This window comes from Chrysochloris asiatica, unplaced genomic scaffold (genome assembly GCF_000296735.1).
Source record: "Chrysochloris asiatica unplaced genomic scaffold, ChrAsi1.0 scaffold00055, whole genome shotgun sequence".
Taxonomy (NCBI): Eukaryota; Metazoa; Chordata; class Mammalia; order Afrosoricida; family Chrysochloridae; genus Chrysochloris; species Chrysochloris asiatica.
The window spans coordinates 4,751,487-4,764,972 of record NW_006408573.1 but is presented as its reverse complement, the minus strand read 5'-3'; the positions used below and the strand labels follow the sequence as shown (position 1 = coordinate 4,764,972).

At 39.9% G+C, this 13,486-nt stretch overlaps 1 pseudogene; it reads right to left on the bottom strand.

Moving 5' to 3' along the window:
- Nucleotides 1-3,115: 3,115 nt before the first annotated feature.
- LOC102810994 lies at nt 3,116-3,711 on the bottom strand (annotated as a pseudogene).
- Nucleotides 3,712-13,486: the final 9,775 nt, after the last annotated feature.

Genomic DNA, 13,486 nt, shown 5'->3' with positions numbered 1-13,486 from the left:
ACAAATATGGGTCTCCTCCAATCGTTTGGCCAGGTAGCTGTCTTGCAAATTGCTTGACATAAATGAGTGCCTCCAGAACTACATCAGTTTGTTGAAAACTTTCCATTTGTTTTCCATCAATTCCTGGAGCCTTGTTTTTTTGGCCAATGCCATCAGTGCTAGTTGAACTTCTTCCTCCAATATCATTGGTTCTTGATCATGTGGCACTTCTTGAAATGATTGAATATTGACAAATTCTTTTTGGTACAGTAATTCTGTGTATTCCTTCCATCTTCTTTCTTTCTTTCTTTTTTTCCTCTGACATTTAACTTTTTATTGTGAATTTAGTGAAGCTTTATAGACAAGATCATCATTTTACAATCAACAAATCATAGACTTTGTTTCACCTCAATGATTTCAATCCCTTCCATGCAACAACAGTTATCCCGCTTTCTCCCTGTGCTGTCTGTTTCCATTCTACCCATCTTCCTATCCCTTCTCAACTTTGTCCTTGGGAATGTGGTACCCTTTTGATTTTGAAGAATTGACCATTGCATGATGAGCACACCTTACTAGTGCTGCTATTCCCCCTATGTACCTATGACTGGAAATTGGGCCACGAGGATGAATTCCTTTTCAGACCTAAAAGATGGCCAAAGGCTATGGTCTCAGGTTCCTGTAGTCTCTTTCTGAACAGTAAAGTATGGTCTTATTTTATAATTTTGAGTTCTGTTTAACATTTTTTGCTACTTTACCTGGGACCTTAAGAGCAGTTGGTAGTGATAGCCGGGCACCATCTAGTTCCTCTGGTCTCGGAGTCTTGGAGGCTGATGTTCACATGTTCCATTAATTCATTAGATTCCAAGCCTTCAATTCTCATCACTCTTCTTTCTTCCACACATGCAAAGACCAGTAGTTGCACCTTAGATGACCACTCATGAGTTTGTTTGTTTGTTTTCCCTAGAGCCTCAAATAGAGTTTATTGGTAGCTAGGTTATCCACATTTCTATGAATATAAATACTAAGTAACTGTCACTAGTACAGGTACATTTAACAAATGTAAGCTACTTCATCTGTGTGTAACAAGAATCAAGGTTCCAAAAACTAACCCATGCCACTAAAAACAAAAAAAACCCCTATAAACCAAAGTCAAAACTCTGCTAACCAAGTGTGTTTCTTTTGGCTATCATCAGAATGGAGTCCTGATGTGGCACTGTGGGTTAATGTGCTGGACTGCAAGGTTGGTTTGAAAAGCAAGGTCAGTGGTTCAAGCTCCCCCAGCCGGTCCTCAGAAACTCTATACAGGGTTGCTATGAGTAGGAACTATCTCAGAGGCAATTAACAACAACAATCTTCAGAACAAACAACTATTGGATTTACTCATAAGAAATGACACTGATTTGTTAATAAATGGAATTTCATTGAAAGTAAGATATGGAATACAGTGGAAATCTTTGCCTATAGATAAGGATTTGGTAAAGGTGTTTTATTATAATAATTTATTCCAATGTAAATAGCACCAGAAATTTTTCATAAAACAGAGCTTTGCTTTTCCCCCCTTCATTTTCTATAACTGAATTTCTTATATGTAGTATTGAACCACTTCTTCCTTCCTTCTAATCAGGTCTGGACTGCTCATATAACAGTATTCAGTTTGTGAGCAAAAAATTGAAGCATAGTGTGTGTCTTAGGCTGGGTTTTCAAGAGAAACAAAACCATTGAAACATGAAAAAGTATATATACAAAGAGAAATTTATTATCATACAGTTGTACATCTCAGGTCCCAGCGGAAGACAGAGAGAGAGTCCCTCTCGCTATGTTCATTATACTGGGAAAAGACCACACCTACAAGGAAGCATCCCTTCAACTGATTGACTGCTGATAGCCATACATCATAGAGCTAACTATGCCTGTATTAGGTTTTATCACCATGGGAATAAGCACATCGCAACTGCCAAACCTCTGGAAATCCTGGCCTACTTGAATTGACACAGGGCCCTAACCATTACAATCTAGTCTTGTCAACTCAAAACCTATAAACTATACGCCTAATCCCTAAATAAAGAAAATTGTGAAGTCATATGTGCATATGACATGATATAACTAAACACATACAACTGGAAATGCACTGGCCCCATCTTCATCTTAAAAGTCAAAGTGAACAAAGCAGTAGTATTTGATGCACACATACAAAATGAAACAAATGTATATTCATTTAAATGTCAAAAGGGTACATTCTGCAAATTAGCCTCGTACCAATAGGCACACAGCCTTCCTTACTCAGTCCATGGGCCTAGAGTCCATAGCTGCTCTGTCTTCCCATGTCACCGTCTCTGCTGCCATCTCTGTTGTCATTGGTTTTCCAGGCAGGGATCCCATGCTCCACTCATGCTCTCCCTTTAAGATGGTCCTGGATCGTCTGTTCCTGAAACGAAAGGTAACTAACCCCCCTTTTAGTTACACAGCTTCTACAAGTCCACTTGCGACAATCATAATCAATGCTACTAACAATTACAATGGAAATAATAAAATCCTATCAGCATCATCCCTACTAGACACATCTGGAAAAGAACTCAATTATTTGATTCCAGAAACTGATAAAAAATCATTTGGCCAAAACAAAAAAGCAAACAGCTTACATTAAAAAAAAAAAAAGTTCATTGGGTTAATGTGTCCTATATGACGCTGTGTGTATATATATAAATCTACCTCAACATTTCCATTCATTAGCATTTTATCTTAACTTCCAAGAAACCTCGTCTGCAAATTCCTTGCAAAGATTCCCCCCAAAAGATGTAAGTGCAACACTAGGAAGACCGTCTTCAAAATTTTATTTCGCTAACTTCAAGTCAAATTTTCCACAACAGTTTCCTGGTCAATCCTTACTTGGTGCTACCAGAAAAGGTAGTGCCAAGAGACTTGAGGGGTAGGGGGGGGAGAAGACACCACTTTAAGAAGCACTGCATTTACTCATCTTCCATAAGGCAATAGAGTTGGACATCTGATTGTTCAACAACAAAACAAATTCTAACAGAATCCAAGAGGGCGGGCCAGAAATCCAGGCTGTGGACACTCTTTCATTTGTCAAAATCAAACCAGAGAAAACCTACTCCACAGGTAAAAAAGGCATTGTTATTCATCTTTCCTCTTTCTGTTGCCACAACATTTTTCTTCTTTTAATTATCATTCATATCATGTAGTTTCTCAAGTCCTTCCTTTAGCATCTCCTATGATCGCACAGATGGACTGCAAATGCCAAGGAGCTCATCATGAGTTCCGTTTACCCATGGCTAACAATTCCTCAATTTCTGAGAGAGACAATGAATGCCTTAGGCCTTGTTTGTTAGCAACTCTAATTCCAGGGACTCCTGGATTTTCTGACATCATAATTATTTTATGAAGTTCAGTTTGGGCTTCTTCCATCCTTTCAGCATCAACAGACAAACACATCATCTTGGCATCTGGTATATGATTTCCACAGAAGCCTTCATTTCTCCTGACCACCTACATCACAGAAAGGAAAAGTATCTTTTTAGAATTTCCCAAGGTTACCTTCATTTTCTCCATGTTAAATCCTTTGGTAGGTACGGTGTTTACAAATTAATTGAACTACGCTCTGTATAATACAGGTGTCTTTCCAGCACAGTCCTAACACAGAACAGCAATGCGGAAGGACTGAAACGAAGGCAAACTGGACAGGATAGAAATCTGGGGTGATAGCACGTTCCCCATTTCCAGCTGCAAATAAGTACCCCAAGTTAAAATGCTTTCTTCGTAAAACTTTTGAATGTCTCTTCTAGGTGATCCTACTGTAAGATTCCCGAAACACATCAAATCTATTCTTCAAATGGTCTCTAAATTCAAGTGGAATATACTCAAGGTATATTTTGGCTCTCATGGACTTTAAAAAATATTTTGGCTTTCATGGACTTAAAAAAAAAATTTTTTTTTCAGTTTCAAGCTGAAGTTGCAAATGAGCAATTGCTGGTCAATTCCACAGTCTGTCCCTGGCCTTGTTTTGGCTGTTGATATAGAGCTTGTCCCCTATCTCTTTCCACAGATGTAGCCAATGTGATTTCTGTATATTCCATCTACTGTGGTCCATGTGTATAGCCGTCTTTTATGTTGCTGGAAAAAAAGATTGTTTCAATGAAGAAATCATTGGTCTTGCAAAATTCTATCATGCAATTTCCAGCATTGTCTCTATCATATTTTGGCCATATTTTCCAACTACTGACCCTTCCTCTTTGTTTCCAACTTTTGCATTCCAATCACCAATAATTATACTGCATCTTGAGTGCATGTTTGATCAATTTCAGACTGAAGAAGTTGCTAGAATTCTTCAATTTCATCATCACTGGTTTTAGTGGTTGGTGTGTACATTTGAATAATAGCAGTATTAACGGTCTTCCTTGTCTACGTATGGGTATGATGCTATTCATAGGTAGTATTGTACTTCTAAATAAATCTTAAAATGTCCTTTTTGACTACAAATGCAATACTATTCCTCTTCAATTTGTCATTCCCATTATAGTAAACAATCTGATTGCCTGATTCAAAATGGCCAATACTGTTCCATTTCAGTTCACAAATGCTTAGGATATCAATCTTTTTGCATTCTATTTCATTTTTGACAACTTCCAACTTTCCTAGGTTTGTGCTTCAAGTAGATCCACACTTTCATGCTAGATTTATACTTCCTGAATATACTAGTTATAGTAAAAACAAAAAAAAAAATGGAGTTGATTCCTATTGGAATTCATTTGTCGGGGACATTGGGGATAAGGGAGGTTCTCTTTGTAACTAAAAGGAAAATATAACTGAATGAGCCAAGCTTTAGACAATGAGCTTGATTTCACAGCATGCTTGTTCTGAGGAAGACCATTTATACTTGGAAGCTGTCAATGGGATGTTGAGTCCCTAGCACATAGTAAGCACTCAAGATTCCCTTCACCTACCCAAACTGCAACAGGAGTTATAATTTCATTACCTAGAATGAATCCAAGTGTATTCTCTGGCTCCATTTATCCTTGGCTGTCCTTTGGAGATGATTGGAAAAATGAGCACCCATTTCTCCCAACCCCTCTGGTCCTACTGCTTCCTCTCTACACACATCTGTAAAATGGGTTTCCCAGGACATTAAAAGGACAACCCAGGCAAGAGCTCTGCTGAGTTTTGAGCTTCAGCAGAGCCTCCAGACTTCCTAAAGCCCACTTAAAGAATATTTCATACTTGCATACGATGACAACTTCATATGGCTGTCTCTTGCTGTACTTTTCTCTCTCACACATGCACGTAAACACATATGCAGCAATTTGGTCTGAATTGACTGTCATAAACCTCTCAGGATATATATATAAAAAGAACCCAGGGAGGGTAAGGACCACAACTGACAGTGAGTCCGCAGGTAAATATAAGAACTGGAATGAAAAACCCTGAGCCCAGTTTCTTTACTTTGCATTACAGACGCACTTAGAGGAAGGTGTGTTGGTGGAGGGGAGAAGGGAACTGAACTTGGGCTAATGCCCTAGAACCCTCTGTCTCCTTCTGTGCTGGCTTCATACCAGAAACCCTGTGCCAGCGTGGTCACCGACTACACTGGGACTGGTGACCTCCACAGGAATTAATCCATAAACCCACAAATGATGGCTGAGGATGTGTGGGTTTTGATGTGGCTCAAGAGCTGCCATGTGGGCATCAGGGCAAAGGAGGACTACATGCCAGGTCTTCCCACTGCTACCATCAAGAGTGGCGTCACAAGTGGCCTTTTATCCATCTATCTCATCTCCTCTCCCTAAAGGCCCTGTGTGGGCCACAAAGCCAAGGTCATTATTCCCCTTTTCCACTACTAGTTGTCATCAAGTTGAGCAACCAATGACAACCTCTTGTGTGTCAAAGAAGAGCTGTGCTCCAGAGGAATTTCAATGGAAGATGTTTCCAAGGTACCATTGGGTGAGTGCTAACTTCCAACCTCGGGTTAGCAGCTGAGTATAACTTTTGCACCATCCAGGGATTTATTCCCCTTTGTTGTTGTTAAGTGCCATAGAGTTGGTTCCAACGCAGAGATCCTGTACAGGGTTTCCTAGGAGCTGTTGGTGAGTTTGAACAGCCGACCTTGAGATTCAAATGGAAACTGAGGCTCAGAGAGGTGGAAGTGGCCAAGTGGTGCTGTATAGGAATCAGGGCTAACTTGGTATTGTTGTTATTGTTAGGTGCTGTAGAGTGGGTTCTGAGTCATAGTAACCTTGTATAGGGTTTTGGAGGCTGTAAATCTGTACAGAAGCAGAAAGCCTCATCTTTCTCCCATGGAACAACTGAGGGATTTGAACTACCAACCTTTCAGTTAGCAGTCCGATGCTTATCCTGCAGTGCCACCAGGACTCCTGAGAAGTGGGAGTTGGTGGTGGTGATGTGCTGTGGAGTCGGTTCTGGCTCACAGCAACCCTGTATATGGTTTCTGAGGCTGTAAATCTTTATGGGAGCAGAAAGTCTCATCTTTCTCCCAAAGAACGGCTGGTAGTTTTGAACTGCTGACCTTTCGGTTAGCAGCCCGACTTGTAATCATTACGCTATGAAGCTCCTTTCGAACTGTGAGTTAGGGGACTTGAAATCCTAGGCCAGCTCTGTCCCAGAGCTGTGGGACCTTCAGCTTCCTTTCACAGGAATTCAGCTTTCTCATTTATAAAAGAGGGCCATTGCTTCTTTTGAGACACAGTTGGTGTCCAAAGAGCTAACTTCTTTTTGACAGTACTTTGAGAAGGATTAAAAAATATAATGGAGAAATTTTGCTCCATGGAGAAATGTGGAAATGAATAATGGTGATTATTGCACAACGTGATGAACATAATTCAGGTCTCTAAATCATACATGTAAAAGTGGTTGAAACTGAAATAAATAAAGCATTCTGTGAGTTATGGTGTGGGAGGAGAATATTGAAAGTACCATGGGCTGCCAAAGAACAAATAAATCTGTGTTGGAAGAAGTGCAGTCAGAGTGCTCCTTGGAGGCCAAGATGGCCAAACTTCGTCTCTCATACTTCAGACATATTGTCAGGAGGGACCTTTGCTGGAGAAAGATATCATGTTTGTTAAGGCGAAGGATCAGAGAAAAAGAGGAAGACCCCCCAGCGAGGTGGATTGGCAAAGTGGCAGCATCAATGGACTCAAGTGTGGCAACAATTGTGAGGTTGGCCCACAACCAGGCAGTGTTTCATTCTGTTGTGCATCGGGTGGCTATGAGTCGGTACTGACTCGATGGCACCTAACAACAACAGTATGGCCCCATTATTGGAATGACCTATTGAACCAATGAATGAATAAAGTCAAATCTAAGGTACATTCATGGCAATCCGAGGGAACCCAAACTAGGAAACAAAATAATTCTCCAAAAATGTCCCATGAGGATTAGATGGTCAGAGTATATGCCTCAGGACCAAATCTTTGGTTCTTTCTCTTTTGAGATATTTACAGATTAAGTTTAACGTTCCCACAATTGTTCTCCACTAGTGAAACAGATGAGCCATGTCCATGACGCATGTCCATGACATCTGCGGGTGATGATGGGAAAAGGAAGGGTTTTGGCAGTTTTTAAGTGCAGCTTACGCCCCTGTTGGGTTTCAATTTTCATACAGTTTAAACAAAGAGCCAAATTCCATTGGAGAACAAGACAACATTTCTCTTTCAAAATTTCCACATTTGTTTTTCCATTGAGAAACTCTTAGGTTGAGCATATTCGGTTACTAATTTGTCCTGAAACATCATGGCAGGGCTGGGGATATAGAGGTCTGCACATGAGAAGAGTTAGGTGGAAGAGTATTGTAGTGTGTACAGATGAAACCAAAACACTGTGGCACGTTGGAGAATTATTGAACAAATGTTGTATTTTATTGCAGGTTGAATCTAGTTTCTGAGAAAGCCTCGTTTCTGCTTGAAAGACACGAGCTGAGCTCTATCAGAAATCTCTTTAGCCTCTTCAACTTTTCCTTGTCCGTTTTTTTTATTTTGAGCTTTGCCATCTCACTTGTTCTTCTCCAGTTTATGGAGCTGAATAGTGGGCCCCTAACATAAGACTTGTGTTTACTTTTCAGAGGAAACTGCTTTTTCCTAACAATTATGGCAAGTGCAGAGCGTTTGATTTTATTATCTTCATTTAATCTGGAGAATCTTCTAACCTACAAACACTGGTAGACAGATGGCTGAATCCAAGAAATCTGGAAAAATTTGCAAGTTTATGAAATTTGTTTCGCTGAAGGAAATTGTGTGTAAAAATATGGGAAACCAGACTTCTGCGCTTTAGAGAAATGTATTAAAATTCAGCACTGCTAATAATACAAAAGTCACCCTGGAATGGGGTCCATCTACCCAGTCTCTCCAAATTATCACTTGATTCATCTTACTTAATCCGGCATTGAGCTTTATCTTTCTACATTGCAAAAATATGTACAGAATTTATACAAAACTTTCTACTGGGAAAGGGAATTGAATTTTTCGAGTGTTTGGGTTAGAAAGCGGAGTCTTGGTGTGGGACTGTTAGATAAGCACTCAACCACAGGGAGGTTTGAAATGCAAGGTTGCTATGGGTTGGAACTCACTCGACAGCACTTAACAACAACAATGGGGTTAGAAAGGGCCTGAAATGTTTTCTAGTCCAATTTTAATAACTGGGCAGGCCTTCTCATTCCACTTTGACCCGTAGAGGGCAGTTCTAAGGAGCTGAACTCTTCCCCTCTTCTTACTTTATAACCTGACAACATGACAGGTTAGAGTTGGTGAACTTTTGGACTGTGTTTCACTGGTGTGTTGGACCACAGGGCATCCTTGTTTGGTGAGATAGATACTTATGGGAGGCACTATTTCCTCTTACTTTTATTCTAAGTAATTTGGGACTGGGTTTTGTAAATCTACCCTAGAATTCTTCAAACTACTGAAACAAGTGGACGAGAGGGGTTAGTTTTATAGTAAATAGAAGGAAAATGGAAATGACAGCTCAAGTGTTAGCTTAGATTCTTATCATCTCATGTAGGAACAGGAACCGTTGGCCAGGTCAAACACTAAGGAATCAGGCATATAGCAACAATCAGGGAAGGGGATTCTACACACAAATTACAAAATAAAGGGAAGTATGGCTCTACTGTCCTTGACAAATCTTGGATAAGGTGCTTGACAAGACAAGAGTAAAGTAATAAAACGGGCAATACAGTACCTTGAGAGGTCCTGATGTGGTGCTGTGGATTAATGTGCTGGACTGTGAAGTCAGTTTGAACCGCAAATGTGGCAGTTCAAGCTCACCAGTCACTCATTGGAAACCCTATACAGGGTTGCTGTGGGTCGGAACCAACTACACAGCCCTTAACAACAACAACACAGCATCTTGAAGGAGCTCTGGTAGTGTAGTGGTTACAAGTCAAGCTACTAACCTCAAAGTCAACAGCTCAAAACATCCAGTCATTCTGTAATAGAAAAAGATAAGACTTTCTGGCCCCGTAAAGATTTACAGCCTCAGAAACTTTATACAGGGTCGTAATGAGTCGAAAATGACTCCATGGCATATAACCACCCAGTCTCTCCAAATTATCACTCCATGGCATATAACCTCCACAGTACCATAGGCATTAATTACCTTAGGAGACCTTACCTGTACCTTGTTAATGAGAGTGATTTATTAATCCTTAGGATTTTTCTAAGAGAACAGGATTTGCATTCTTTTTCTGACTTGTTAATTATTTAATTAATTATTTAAACTAACACATCCCCAAATTTCCTGGAAATATTATCAATTCCAATATACTTCAGATACTAAGCATCAAGCATCATGCTCCTGAGACTTCACAAAATCTTGTATGGCCCAGCTATCATTTACTTTACCATTGATAGTGCTCATTCTTGGTCTTCTGACTCCAAACCAAACTGCAGTGTGAGCATCACTGGAACACCAAACCCCCTTGCTTTTACCTGGTTCATGCGAGCTCTGGACTCCTTTTGGGCTTTTCTGGTTTTTAGGAAACCACCGCAGGCTTCTCTTCTGAGACCATATTTGGGAAGCTAGTTCTGTTTTCTGGAACACTCGAAGCTTACTAAATGATCTGTGTATCAGTCAGGTTCCTGTTAGGAAAGAGATGTCACAATCAAAGTAGGCAAATTTGAAGAGAGCTTTATAAAGGGTCTAGTTCACAAAGATATGTACAAGATGTAGGGAAAACACCCGGGTCAGTCCAGTACTCTGGAATTAAGGTAGAAGCCAGTAGCACTTTAGGAGTGAAGACAAGAGAAGGGAATGGTTTTCAGAATACTGGAAAGACAGTCTCCTGGAGAGGGCTGCCTTAACTGGTTGTGATCTTCATCAAAGCAATGAATAGTCAACCTGAGGAGAAAACTAGTGATAAATATCTAGATTGTATATCCTACTCTCTCTTTAATCTCCTGCCAAGTCTCCTTATTAGTTGAACCCAGAGAACACAGGAGGGTGAGTGAACTATTGTCTAAGCAGGTCATAATTTCAGGGTAGAAGTTTCAATATCTGGGTCAGCTTGTTGACCTGCACATTTCCCCCATATGACTGTAAACTCTTGAAGGTCAAGATTATGTCTTATTTACATTTAAACATGCAGCACCAAATATAGTGTCTGTTATTCAAAACATATCTGCTGAACTAGAGACTTAGTACATTAAAATTCTAGTTTTGTTCCAAGTACAATGTCAAATATGGGGTTTTTTTTTGGGGGGGGTGGTTTGCTATGTGTAAACTTTTTCCATATTTTTGGCTGACAAATACACACGTATGGGTAGACCCTAAAGAGCATCAACTGTGTAAGCAAGCAGCCATCTAAGGTACAGCTATTGGTCTCTCTCTGTCAAGAGGAAAAAAGATTGAAGAAAATAAAAGACACATGGAAAAAATTAGTCCAGTGGTCTAATGGACCATGTGAATATCAGTCTCCATAAGCTGAGACCAGAAGAACTAGATGGTGTCTGATTAGCATTACCAACTGCTCTGAAAGAGATCACATTAGAAGGTCCTAGATAGAGTGGAAACAACTGTGAAACAAATTCCTAATTATAAAAAAGATCAGGCTTTTTAGACAGATAGAGACTGATAGAACCCCAAGACTATGGCCCTCAGTCACCCTTCAGATCCGGAGATGAACTTACTCCCATGAACTTACTCAGTTTTCAGCTAAATGATAAACAGGTCTAGAAGTGGGAACAGAGAGTCTTGGTGCCGTGCTGTAGGATAAGTGCTGGACTGCTAACCTTCAAACCCACCAGCTGTTCCTTGGAAGTCCTATACAGGGTCACTATGAGTCAGAACAGACTCAACGTCTCTTAACAACAACAATAAGGGGAACCCTAATACTGTGGGAGGACACTAACTTTAAAACAATCAATCATATGACATCTAAAGGTCAGCATTTACCCAAGGATAAGGTTCAGATGCATTAGGAAAGGAGGGCTGGAAACAGAAAGCCCAGGAGGAAGTGTGGTAAGTGATGTTCCATTGTGGGGATTGCAATCATCGACATGAAAAATAAATGCGTATGCGCTATTGAATGGGAAATTGACGTGCTCTGTAAACCTTCACCCAGTTCACACACACACACACACACACACACACACACACATAGCATCAGCTCAAACTGAGAGAACCAAAAAGACAGCATGGCTGTTATCCATTACAGGGTAGACAGAATTCTCAATAGGAATCCAGCCAAGTGAATTGCCTGCTAGAACAAAATTAACTCTCAAACGATCATAAAAGAATCAGGGGTATCTATAATGTATCGTTCATAATGTGCAATGTAAAATAAAATATCGCTAACATTTTTGACCACTACTCACCTGTCAGTTTGCTGTATTATGGTGACACTCATGTTGCTGTGATTCTGGAAGCTATGCCACAGGTATTTTAAATACCAGCAGGGTCACCCATGGTGGACAGATTTCAGATGAGCTTCCAGACTAAGACAGACTAGGAAGAAGGAGAGACAGACTACTTCCAAATATTTAGTTATTGAAAACATTTTAAACAGCAGTAGAACACTGTCAGATAGCACCTGAATATTAAATAATGAAACATGATGAAGATCACCATAATATTGTCAGATAACGGGCAAGAAAATGAGTCCCTCGGGTTGGAAGACACACAAAATACTACTGGAGAAGACCTGTCTCCTCAAAATAGAGTTGACTGTGATGACGCAAATGGAGTAAAGCGTTCGGGACCTTCATTTGCTGATGGGGCACAACTCAAAATGAGGAAAAACAGACGTAAACATCTATTAATAATCAGAACACGGAATGCACGAATATGAATCTAGGAACATTAGAAATGCTCAAAAATGAAATGGAATGCACAAACATTGATATTCTAGGCATTAGTGAGCTCTGACAACACATGGTTTACTATGCCAGGAATGACAAATTGAAGAGGAAGGCATTGAATTCATCATTGAAATGAATTCCAAAACCTATCTTGAACTACAACGTTGCTTTTTATAGGATAATACCCATATGCCTACAAAGAAGAACAGTTAATACAACTGTTACTCAATGCAGGGGCCAGCCCTTCACGAACGGGTTACCGGAAGCGGACAGAGAATTAAAAGTGACAGGAGACTCACAAATGGCAGTTGAGAGTGCTTAATTATTTCACAGATTCAGTTTAAATACATTTTTCTTAGGCATGTGAGACAGGACAAATCATACATCTTTAGATAATGATTCGCAAGACTTTTGCTAGATCACAATACCATTGACATCATTCAGTAAGAATAATGTGTTGGAAATCAATATGTGTGAAGGTTGGTTTTGTAGATGGGGAACACAATTTCCAGGATAATTGTAAAGATATGGATCAAGAACTACATAATACAATAGTCACATATTTCAGAGTTCATTTCCTTAATTATACTTGTTTTACTTCTATTCAGGTCCATGTGGTCTTGGCCGATTGCCGATGGCTAGCAAGCTTTGCCTTGTAGCTCTCTCCAAGGTTATTCTTAGGTTAGAGAGCTACCGCCGTGTGGGCTTCACACACTTCCCTTGATTCCTACAATGCAAATTTAAGCATCAACGACTACAGCCAGTGATGATGAAATTGAAGAATTCTACCAACTTCTTCAGTCTGAAACTGATCAAACATGCGATCAAGATGTATTGATAATTACTGGTGGATTGGCTTGCAAAAGTTGGAAACAAAAAGGAAGGATATGGAAAATATGGCGATAGAAATCATGCTGGAGATCGCATGATAGAATTTTGAAAAACCAATGATTTCTTCATTGTAAATACTTTTTTAAACAACATAAAAGATGACTGACTATACATATGGACTGCACCGGATGAAATACACAGAAATCAAACTGACTACATCTGTGGAAAGAGACAGTGGAAAAGTTCCATATCATCAGCCAAAACAAGGCCGGTGGGGTGGGGGGAGGGGAGGCAGACTGTGGAACAGACCATCAATTACTCATATGCAGGTTCAGGCTGAAGAAATTTAAAATAAGTCC